General features: G+C 47.1%; 1 long non-coding RNA gene across 3 annotated transcripts in view; it reads left to right on the top strand.

Annotated features, from left to right (window-relative positions):
• The first annotated feature begins 569 nt into the window (after positions 1 to 569).
• Positions 570 to 12,214, top strand: part of LOC106848268 (uncharacterized) — a 57,839-nt gene continuing 46,194 nt past the window's right edge. For all 3 annotated transcript variants that reach the window (XR_011505511.1, XR_011505510.1, XR_011505509.1), the window contains exons 1-2: positions 570 to 3,463; positions 6,316 to 6,441. This is a non-coding gene — a long non-coding RNA (uncharacterized lncRNA). The remainder of the gene's footprint in view (positions 3,464 to 6,315; positions 6,442 to 12,214) is intronic.

The raw sequence follows: 12,214 nt of genomic DNA, 5'->3' as shown, positions 1-12,214 counted from the left end.
AAGGGACACTGCATCCTTGGGGGACACATAAAAGCTTGGTCTCAGGCTGACCCTTGTCTCCCATAACAACACTTGTCTCTCTCCCAGTGGTTTTAGGGGCAGATTCTCAGACTGTGGTGGTCCAGGAGCCATCACTCTCAGTGTCTCCAGGAGGGAAAGTCACACTCACCTGTGGCCTTAGCTCTGGGTCTGTCTCTTCCAGTAACTATCCTTTCTGGTATCAGCAAATCCTGGGCCAGGCTCCCCGCACAGTTATCTACAACACAAAGAACCGCCCTTCTGGGATCCCTGATCGCTTCTCTGGGTCCATCTCTGGGAACAAAGTCACTCTCACCATCACGGGTGCCCAGCCTGAGGACGAGGCCGACTATTCCTGTGCTCTGTATACTGGTAGTTACACTGACACAGTGCTGTAAACCCATGGGGAAGTGCAACCAACACCTCCTCCTGTGCTCAGAACGGCTCAGCCCTTCGAGGCAGGAGAGCAAGGGAGAGGGTGGAGACGGTAACACCACCATGGGGGGAGGTCCATGGCCCCATCCTCCTATCCAAAGGTTCATCTCCATGTGCCTCCTCCAGCCTCTCCCAGGCTGTGTCCATCCCTCTAGGGTGACTCCTCCAAGATTTTCCTTCCTCTCTCCCTCTCTGCCTGTGATGATGGGGGGAGGCTCAGCTCCAAAATACATCAACCAACAGTGAGACTCGGAGACCCCACCACGACCTTTGAGACTCTTTTTATTCAAACAGCATTGACAGGCCTACTCTCATCCACTAATGATGATGGAGAACAAATTAATATTTAACATTTCTTCATGAATAAGCATAAGCTAGGTCCATAGCACATTGTTCTTCTGCTCCATACGCCAGATGCTTATCGTCATTACACAATGAAGATGAAGAAGGAAAAGAAGCATATGGGAAAGTTCAGGTTTAAGGATGTCAGCGAGATAGTTGATGCTCCCCTGATATCCACTTCTCACACTTTTCACCTCCTGTGATTTGGGGAATCACTCAATTAACTATGACAGACATTTACCTTTTTATTAGTGTAATGTAAAACTTATCAAAACCTTGATATATAAACTACATGGTAGATTTTTATAATTTACTGATTTGGGGAAGTATTTGCTTTGCTTTCTGAGAAATTGAACAGTCAATTTATACCAGTATCTTGGCTCGCAGTAGGGTGCATGGCCCATGGATGTTTGTGGTGACAGTGACCAGGTCTCAGGCCAGTGCCCCTGACATTATCTCCACCAGAGCTGAAGTCTGACTCGGGAGCAGAAGGGGGCGCTGTGGTCCTCCCCAGGGTCTGCACTGTGGGTGCCCCCGCTGTGTAATCCCCCAAACTTCCCAGGGCTGGGGCATTGGTGCCTCCTGTGCTGATGGGGACCCCGCAGTTGTGTCCTGTCTGGGCTGGGCGGAGTCTCCTGCTCACAGGGCTGAGAAAGGACCCAGCAGCTGCTTCCTCCCTGGTCCCTCCCAGGGGGCAAGTTCTGAGTCTCACTCATCTTACCCCAATTCCCAAAACTCACCCATCACTGGAGGGGAGTTGAAAAAGATCTTGTCTGAGATTTGGAAAAACAAACAAACAAAACTGGATTGAAAACCAGGCTCTTTCAGATAGAGGCTATGCATCATGGTCATGCTGCTGAATTGCTCTGTGTGTCACTGTCATTGCCTGGACAGGTGCCATCATGCCCACCCCCCCCCCCACCAACATGCAAGGAAGAGGACACGGGATGAGGAACCCAGAGCAGTGAATGCAGATCTGGACACAGAACAGCAACGAGAATGGTCAGTGCTGCCGCCAGCTCCAGGTCCCCTGAACCACCACTGAGCTCTCACGTCAGCCTGGACTCAGGGGTGGACTGAGGGGAAGCTGAGGGAGACACCAGGGCTCCCTGTCGTCAGCTGCACACAGGGCCTTGGAGACGGTGGAGACAGCACTGAAGGAGCCTCTTTGAAAGGAGAGGTGGGCGGAGTTTGGGCATGTGTGCAGATACTGATGAGGCCTCACACACCTGCTGTCTCCCAGAGGAGTCCTGTTGGGGGCAAGAACAGACAGAGGTCAGCAGATCCTGCCGTCTGCGAGATACGGAATGGCACTGTCTCCTCCACACACTGTGTCTTCAGTGCCCCGGGTGCCCAGCCCTGATCTGTGTGAGGAGTGGAGGGGTCGTTAGAGCAGGAAGGGCTGGCAGCTTCATAAGGACCATGAGTTTTACTTTTGAGGGAAGTGGAAATTCTGGGAGCACATCAATGAGGTTTCATTTGGGATTCCCAGTTTCTCAGTGGTTAGGAAGAAGTAGAAGCTTGAATCAGATTTCCACTATAATTTATTTATTGATTTTTTATAAATTCCTGTGAAAATGTCATCTAATCCTTACTGAGGGCCTGTTGTGTGCAAAAAGCAGCCCTAAATAGCGGACAGACTGTCTAACCATCTAACTTCAATACCAGCTTTGTGGTCAGAATAATTACCTTCTCCTCCAACTTACTGAGCTGGAAATTTAGGCTAGAGAGACGAAACAAGGTGCTCAGGGTTATCCCACCAGTAATGACAAAACTAGGTCTTGATTAATCCGTAGTTGATGCCAAAGGCCATTTTAACCAGAACATAATTGCCTCTCACAAATACCTAATGAAAGTAAATCAATGAAAAGAACATAAATGAAAGTAAATCAATGTAATGTGACAGGACAAATTCAAAACGTCTTATTGCATTGTCTGAGTGCTTATACTTAATCTTTCCGGCTGGCCTCATAAATCATGAGTTATAGTCACCCAGCAATCACAGTCTGCAGGTGCTGTGGAAGGGTCTAGCCAGACCCAGTCAAGATGCTGCTGACTGAGGAGGCAGGAGCCATCACATGTCCCTCCTGCGGCGGCCTTGGCCAGCCTTCCAACCATGGTGAGGGAGAAAGGGTTTGAGAACGTCCTTCCCCTGCACTCCTCTCCCAGGAGCCGGCCAGAAAGCATCTGGGGGCAGCAGAGGCGAGACTGGGAGGAAGGGCAGTGGGGGCTGAAGGCCTCCTGGGTCAGTACTGAGCTGACCGCTGGTGGGGAGGGGCGAGTGGCGGCTTCCGGGGGCGACAGCAGGCGGCCAGGGAGGGCGGCGCCCAAGGCGGCAACGGGTCCGCAGGACGCGCTCACCGAGGTTCAGCGGCACGTTTGTGGGCGCGCAGGAGAGCCCAGGACAGCCGGAGCCAAGGGCAGGCGGTGGAGCTCAGGGGTGGAACGAAGGCGAAGCCCAGGATGGGACGGACGGCGGAGCCCAGGACAGGCGGAGCCAAGGGCAGGCGGCGGAGCCCAGGACAGGACAGGCGGCGGAGCCCGGCAGGCCGCCCCGGCCCAGCCCCTAGCGCCGCAGTCTAGACCCGGCGCCTCGCTCCTCTGATTCTCAGACGCCTGAGGACTCGCTGTGGTCGTGTTCGGAGGCCGTCAGCTGAGACGGCGCCAGGTGAGTGCCCAGGGGTCGGCGTGCGGGGCCCAGGGCTGGGGGCAGGCAGCGCGGGACGGGGGGTTGCGGTGTGGCATCTCAGGGGGCGGGCGCCTCCCGCTCGGACCTCCATTCCCCACCCGCCATGTCTCCAGCAGGTCCCCGCTGCCCTCAGCCTTGCTGACACCCAGCCTTCGGGTCAAGCGCCTTCAGCGGGCTGGGAGCAGGATTCCGCCCAGAGCAGTGTCGCAGGGGTGTGGGGTGAGGGGTGGTCCTGGGCCAGCTCTAAATACGGGGAGCTGGGATCTTAGAGGATGCTGTGCACCTGAATTAATCAAGGAGCCTCTAAAGTCCTCCAGGACCAAATAGAACCCTGGGGCCCCTCTAGGGACGCAGATGCCGCAGGTGGGGGTCGGCGGCCTCAGGATGAGTGACCGCCCTTCGTGCAGCGCTGCAGTGTCCTTTGTGGGTGGAGGCTGCCCTGGTGGGCCCTTGGAAAATCTCAGCACCCTCAGCGCCTCCAGTCCCCCATCCCCACCCTGCCAACCAGAAGAGGGTGCCCCCTGCCCTTGCTTCTCTCTACACTGCTCCTGGTTAAATTCCCGGGGGAGGAAAGAAAAACAAAAAACTAATTCTCCAGGGAGAAATCTTGAGTCAGATTTGTGCTTAGGCTTCTCACTGAGAACTTTGCTCATATTTTTCCTGGTGGACGTTGATGGAGGCAGAGCAGGAACCTCGCCTTTGGGCAGGGGGATTCAGGGAGCGCGGTGAGCAGTGCGTGGGGGTGCTCCACCTTTGCTGAGGCCCCTCTGCACAGCTTGTTGGCTTCCTCTCAGACCAGCAAGTTGGGGAGGCTCAGACCCCTGGAGGGGAGAGAGATTGTGCCTCTCCTGATGCCCTGGACCCCCGCCTATTGCTGGGGTCTCTGGAGTCCTGACCTTGACTGCTGGTCTGTGTCCCCACACGCCCACCCCAGGCTGCCTCCTTCTGTGAAGGTGCTGGGTCAGGCCAGACCCTCAGGTGCCTGCATGGCCCCATAGGCCTGCTGCTGCCCCCCTGCGGCTGTGGAGAGGAGGCTGCCCGTCCTGGCCTGGCTGCCCGACTACTCCATGCAGTGGATGAAGAGGGACTTCATCCCCGGGCTCTCAGTCAGACTCATGGTCATTCCCCAGGCGCTGGCCTGTGCTGAGGTGGCCTGACTCCTGCCCCAGGTGAGGTGTCTGCCTCTACTGCTGGCCACCTCCCCTCCCCAGGACCCAACCTCCCATGCCTCAGCACCCCACACAAGCAGAGTAGAAATGCAGTTTCCTCTCCAGACAAGCAGAACCCAGGGTTCCAGCCCCATGGGAGCCAAGAAGCCTTGGATTACAGTCTAGAGCATGTGACTGCCTTTGGGTGGACGCAGACCCCTGTGACTGCTCTTCTCACACCTGTCACACTCAGTTACCAAGGCAGTTCTCGATGGTGTGATGGGGCCAGGGGGTGACTCACTGTAGCCTTGAGAACGCTTCCTCAGGGTCCGGCCCGATGGCTGAGTGGTTAAGCCCTCACTTCTGCTTCTCGGCGGCCCCGGGGTTCCGGTTCGGATGCCGGGTGCGGACATGGCACCACTTGGCAAAAGCCGTGCTGTGGTAGGTGTCCCATGTATAAAGTAAAGGAAGACGGGCACGGATGTTAGCTCAGGGTCATTCTTCCTAGGCAAAAAGAGGAGGATTGGCAGTAGTTAGCTCAGTGCTAATCTTCCTCAAAAAAAAAAAAAAACCACCTTGAGGGACAATGATGGGCACTGCAGAAACAAAGGAAAAAGGCTAGAATCTTGGAAATTAAACATAAGTTATAAATACAAACCAAAGGGAAGTTCCAGAACTAAAATTGCAATAAATGAATAAAGACCTCCCTAGATGGGCTCAGGAACAGGTGACACTTAGATTGAATTTCAGGTATTGGGGAGGATATTTAGTACAACTGGAGAAAAAAGTACCGACAAGGATTAGCAAAGACAGACAAGCAATGAATATGGTGTTATGTGCCAAATAAAGTGGAATAATGAAAATATTTAAAAAATATTTACGTACTGAAAGAAACAGGACCTTTTGTTCTGAATAATTCCCATCTTTGTTAATATTCTCTCGAGGGTGTCACCAGGGGGCGCTGTCGGTCTGTTCCAGGTGAGCAAGGCCTGCAGCAAATTCAGGTTTAATGGACCCCACACCCACGCTCTGAGGCCTGAGTTAGAGTTACAGCAGGTGCTTCCTCCCAAGGCACAAACTCAGAGCTCACAACACCCCAGCATTTGCTTCATCCTACACCACACTCAGTGGAGCCTTTTTATTATTATTATGGGAAATTTCAAATATACACTAAATAGGAGAAATTGAGTAATGAATCTACATACCCATCACCCAACTTCAACTCAATCAATGTTTTGCCAAATTTATTTCACATACTTCCCAACCCTGCACACATTGCTAGTTATTTCCTGAGGTATATTTTAATGATATAAATCTCACTTACTTTAGCTGAGTTTTCATAGATTAACAAATCACATATCACCATAATCCAATATTAGAACATTTCCATCAGCCCAACTAGTTTGACAGCACCAGTTTGCAGTCAATTCGTGTCCCACATCCAGCTCCAGGCAACCACTAACTCATTCCTTGACTTTTAAGGATATTTAATATAAACTGAATCATCATTGCGTAGTTTTTTGTGTCTGGCATTTTGCAAACCATGTTTTTGAGATTCACCCATGTTGCAGCATTTATCAATATTTAGCTCCTTTCCTTTGAGGAGTAGTTTTTCACTGTATGAATGGACCGCATCTTGTTATTTTTCTCATCAGTTGATGGGCATTTGGATTTGTTTTCCAGTTTTGGCTCAACTGAAAAGTAAACACCCCAGCGAGAATCTCCCAAATGCAGGGACTTGGGAAACTGTGCAAGATGCCTTGCTAAGTGAACAGAGCCATGGGAACAACTCTATCATAAAATACTGAGGTGGGTTATTTCTTAACGACATATAGATAAATTCCTGAAGGTACATTGAGAATTTATGGAATAGTGCCCAAGTAAATGTTTACAGAAGATATAGATATCTGTAGGGTAGAGGAAAGTTAAATGTTCATTTTACATCCTTCTAGACTCTACAACTTTTGTTAATTAAAATATTATTTAAAAAATGTCCCCTGGCACCCCACTGGCCTGGCATACCCTGCCTCCCACAGGACCCCATGGTGGCAAGGAGCGCAACTAGAAACACTGGTGTATTAGGTGTGGACCGCATGTGCCACAAAACTAAGTGTGCAGAATTATTACTTTCTTCAACTTGAATGAGCACCATTTAATTTTTTATTTCGATCTTTTATCCATGCTTGAAACAGATTTTTAAAAATCTGGTCAGATTAATCTACAAATGCTGGATTCCACAGGCATTTCAAGTTTAAATGCCACATTCTGCAGTTGTCACCTCTCCCCTGCCCTCCATCCTAAGTTCCACAACTACCATGAGGGAAGTTGGTGCAGGCAGGGGGTCCTCCCACTGCTGGATGGGCCCCGCCATGGCGTGCCCGCTGTTCACAGGCCCATGTAGCACTTGGCAGAATTAGCCTCACAGGAACCCCTCACAAGGTCAGGTCACAGCAGGGCTTGGCCCCTCTCAGTTGCTGAGGTCACTCTGAGGCCTCTGTGAGGCTGACACAAGCTTCCTCTCCTGGCCCCTCTTCCTGAATGTCCCCTCACTGGCACTGTCATCTGGGAGGGCTGGGGAGTTTTTAAACATCTGCACAGCTGAATAGAAACTCTGTAGGTTCAGTGCAAGATCAAAACGTTGGATCCCTTGTACAAGAAACGAGGGGGGGTGTGCAGTTAAAAATAATAGAAAGCATTTTCTTTTAAATTAATTATTACATATTAAATGTAATAAAAGTGATAATGATGCATGAATAAAAACATAAAGTTATACTTTACCAAGCAATAACCTTCCAAAGTCATACTTTATGTTATACAATAAATAATATTATTCTCACGATTCCTTCCAGAAGAATTGATAAAATTCACATGATGAAATGCCTAGAAGGACATTAACACAAGGACATATGCAGTAGTAAATTTGCAGTGATTTGTACAGCTGAGACTAACTGAGCGTTAGATGAAGAAGGAATGATCTTGGTGGTGGTCACTAAGGGGACTGCCTTATAATCATTTATTAAGTTCTCTCATATTTTGGTGCTTCTATATATATTTATTTTACCTCATATAAAATATTTTTAAGCATTTGCAATATATAAATATCAATTTATGTAAAAACCCCCAACAGGACTCTCTCTTTGACCTGGTCAATGCCAGGATTCCACTCAATGGGAATTGTCCTCTTGGTGACTTTAGAAAACTGATGGGAAGTCATCATTAGTCAAAGATCCCAAAGCAGGTGTGGAACACACCAGTGAAAAAAGCATGTGCTTTTCCAGGATGATTTACCATTTATTGGTTTTCAATTGCAAATTTCTTAATCCCAGGAAGAAAATTTGTGCTGAGGACAAGTCCCTACCACACAGTTTGTCAGCTGATGCTCTTATTTGTGAATGTCCTCTTGAATCAGGCATCAGTTGATAAAAGAGTCACAGTTGACAACTCACCCCCAACAACGAAACTGTGTGTATCTTCTATCATGTACATTGTCAGATATTCATACAAGAGTTCAATTGAAAGATAAATAAACTAACAAGCCACCATATCTATTTCAGACAAAGATGGGCAGCCTTACCTTGGCATTAGATGGGGTCTCCACCCTCTCATGAGAAAGCTCCTCCAAAAGGCCCTCATGGGGAGTGAGGAGGACACAGATTAACTGTCAGTCATTGGTGGTGTTGCTCAGGAATTACTCAGGGACCCCTGCTTGATATGGATACAGAACTAGAGTGTATGGATGTGGTTGATTAACAAGCATAGAATAAGCTGCTGCTAGGTCATCCTCTTTGGCAGAAGAAGCATAGAAGAGAAGAGGAAAAGGAGAAGAATGAGACACAGAATCCTCAGCTTTGGAGCTAAAGACAGCTTAAACCAGTGTGCAGTGTTCCACTTAGAAATGGAATTAAATACACGCTATGATTAAACGAATTCCCATCACTCTTCTTACCCATGTTTAAATCCAGCTAACTGCCACTGGCTTCTTGACTTCCTCCAAACCATCTCAGCCTCCATGGAGCCATGTATGCTGCATTTCCCCTCAGTTGTATGAGATTTTCCAATTGATGAAAAGCAACCTTACACTGGGAGACTGATCTAATTCCAGGAAAATTTTTCTTTTATTTAGTCACTAAATATTTGCCGTAAAGATAATCAATTTTAGAAATTTTGAAAATACGGATGTCCTACCATTTCAACTAAACATTATTACGCACGTGATATTTTCACTTCCAGTCTTGCTTCTCTAACTATATGTGTGTGTACATTGGTCAGCAGCCGGCCAGGTTCACACTAGCCAGCCAGGAGTGGGCAAGTTCATTACAGAGAGGAGGGCTGGGGTGAGCAGTGATGCTCTCTGACCGAGCTATACAAGAGAGTTACAATGAGTGACGGGCACCAGGGTAATAACCAAGTAGTACTGTTATTCTCATGTGTCAATCTTCCCAGGGGTGATAGCTCACAGAATTTGAACACTTCTTAGCCAGATTTTTATAATCATATCAAATACCATTGAAATATCACCTACATTCTTATCTATTCTGGCCTAGATGCTGAGGAATGACCCCACACCAACAAAAGTTGGTGAGGTTGTTCTACATGGTGTCTGGATCTCTCAGAATCTGTGCTGACCAGAAGCATGTGGGCTTTCTCCATGCTTTTTCTGCTAATTACTATGCCAACATTTGTGGTAATGTGTACCAATATATGATCTGTGTGATGTGACCACAGAGGCTACCTTATAATGAAGGACAGTGATTGAGACCTCTGTATGCCCAGGTGATTCAGGAACATGGATGGATGCTGGGACACCCTTGCACTGGGACTAATGATCCAATTGTGGAGTGATGAAAGCTATAAAGTAGTTCAGAGCTTCAACACTGGGGCCACAGCCCTGCATTCACACTTAGACCCTTTCACACAGGAGCTCAAGAGCTTGGGTCACTCATCACTGCACCTCATTTTCTGAGGAGTGGTAACAGCAAACACACCCACAGATATGGCTGTGGTGAGTGATGAGCAAGTCAATGTATGTAAAGCATACAGTGGCTATGGGGTTTTCTTTGAGGACGGTGGCACTTACAATTGTGCTGTGTAACTAGGACGTATCTATGGAGAACTGAGATTCTCTGTCATATGCACTTCCGACACATTCACAACAACATCCCACAGACTCATACACAGGCACCCCTAAGGCCCCATGCACACAAATCTACACCCCTGAAGGGAACACAGCTGTTCCAGGGACTGCAGAATGTTGCCATAGCTCTTTACCTGGGAAAACAGTTCCTACATCACACTCCCCATCCTCATTCCCAGCAGGAAGCTGGAATCATGGAGGCTCTCCTGACTAAGGCCAGCAAGAAAGCCCCACCTTTCTGTTCATCTGGATTTTTTCCTCAGCATGTGAGTGTTCCAGAATGCAGACCATTTTCACGTGTTATTGAGGTCACCTACAATTACAGAAAAGAAAACACTGAGGGTCAGATCATACTGTGTAGGTTTTATCAGATCTTGTGTCTTCTTAGTGAGTTTAGAATACCAGAGAGAAAGCAGTATTCAAGCCACGGACACCAGAAGCATATAGGACACGTGGAAAAATACTAGCTTTTCCTATGGGCTGTAATTCTCAAGTCCATTTTGGTCTACAATTACAAAATTCTTAATCCAAAGAGAAATTGCTACTAAGGATAAGTCCCCCTTCCACACAGTTTATAACTTGATTCTGCCATTTCTTTTCCTTCCTCCCCAAAGCCCCAGTTCATAGTTGTATATCACAGTTGCAAGTCATTCTAGTTCTTCTATGTGAACCGCCCTCAAAGCACGGCAACCGGCAGACAGGTGGTGTGGTTCCGTGACCGGGAAGTGAACCCAGGCTGCTGAAGAGGTGGGCAGGGAATGTTAACCACGAGGCAATAAGGGATGGTTCAGTGATGCAGCCATTTTTAAATGCCCCCTTGAACCCTCATCTGTTTGTAAGAGTTTCTTTTAGTCAGTTCAGACTGCTGTAACAAAACACCATGGATGGGGTGGCTTAAATAACAGACATTTATTCTTCATAGTTCTGGAGAGGAGGATGGGAAAGAACAAGGTGCCCGTGCACTCGGTGTGTGGGGGGGGCCTCTTCATGGCCTGTACACCACCCCCTTGTATCTGTTTTCTCACATGGCAAGGAGAAGGGAAGTTCTATTCTCTTGCTCTTCTTATGAGGATACTAACTCACCATGAGGGCTCCACCTTCATGACCTCATCCAAGGTCCCCTCCAAAAGACTCACCTCTTAATACATTTACATGCGAGTTTAGGGCTTTGACATATGGATTTTTGGGGGAATGCAAATATTCAGTTTATAACCTTCTACCCTTCTATTCTCCCAAGGTATGTATTCTAGCATAATTAATGTATATTGTCGTATTTTCAAATTTGAAACTAATTTTTAAAAATTCAAGAAGACAATATTTCTATGAGAGACACCCTTACTTTGGCACTTGATGGAGCCTGTTTGTCTGCCCTGCCAGTAGGAAGCTCCTCCGACTTGTTGTCTTGGGGTGCTAGGAGGACTCAGAGTAACAGTCCTTCAGTGGTGGTGTTGCTCATGAAATACTCTTGGAGCTTTGCTTTATTTAGAGAAGTGGCTGGAGTGTACGGATGTGATTCTTTAAAAAGCATAGACTGAACTGAGATTGGCCAGTCTTGCTTAGTGGAAGAAGGAGAGAGAAATGAAAACAGCAGAAAATAAATGAGAAAAAAAGTATTTAGCTTTGTAGAAAAAAGCAGCCTAATGCAATGTGAAATAGTCACAAATGATCCTACACTACATGCGATGATTCGGTTACACATTTCCATTACTCCTCTCACCTATTGTGAAATCCTGCTGAGCAGGTGTTATCTTCTTGTCACCTCCCAAAACAATTTCACTCTCCAAAGGTACATATATTTACCACTGCAATTATCCTCTTTTCTATATGATTTTTCATTTGATTACATGCAATATTTTCTTAGGTGACTGGATTCAATTCTAGGTAAAACATTCCATTGTAACTATTGGCTAATACTTTGTCCTAATCAATTATGGAAGATAGGTGAAGCACAGGGTGTTGTTAGGATAGTTAAATCATCCTCCATGACAGTGTAATGGTGACATAAGACAGGATGTATTTGAACGTAGAATGTAGAAATGTACAGCAAAAGAATAAACCCTAATGTAAACTAAGGAATTGAGTTAACAGCAATGTGAAAAATATTGGTTCATTAACTGTTCCATGCTCCACATTAACGCAAGATTTTAATGACAGTAGGAACTGGCAGGTGGGCGGAAGGATATGAAAACTTTATTATCTGCTCAATTTTTGTTGTTGTTATTAATATAGAACTGTTTTAAATAGTAAAGTCTACTAATTAAAGAATAATATGGCAGCAGTATTTCCATGAGAGATCTATTTTGGCTAATGCTAAGTGAGCAGCTGATATATAAATATTAGTTCGACACATGGTTTATTGTTAAATGTGAGCCAAATTTGGACAATAAATGCATCTTTACTCCTGTAGTTGAAACACTACTGATTGACTTGGTAAGTTAAACTTTTCCT

Source organism: Equus asinus, chromosome 8 (assembly GCF_041296235.1).
Source record: "Equus asinus isolate D_3611 breed Donkey chromosome 8, EquAss-T2T_v2, whole genome shotgun sequence".
NCBI classification, from domain to species: domain Eukaryota; kingdom Metazoa; phylum Chordata; class Mammalia; order Perissodactyla; family Equidae; genus Equus; species Equus asinus.
Note: the sequence above shows the minus strand (reverse complement) of the source record. Positions and strands in the feature narration are given on the sequence as shown.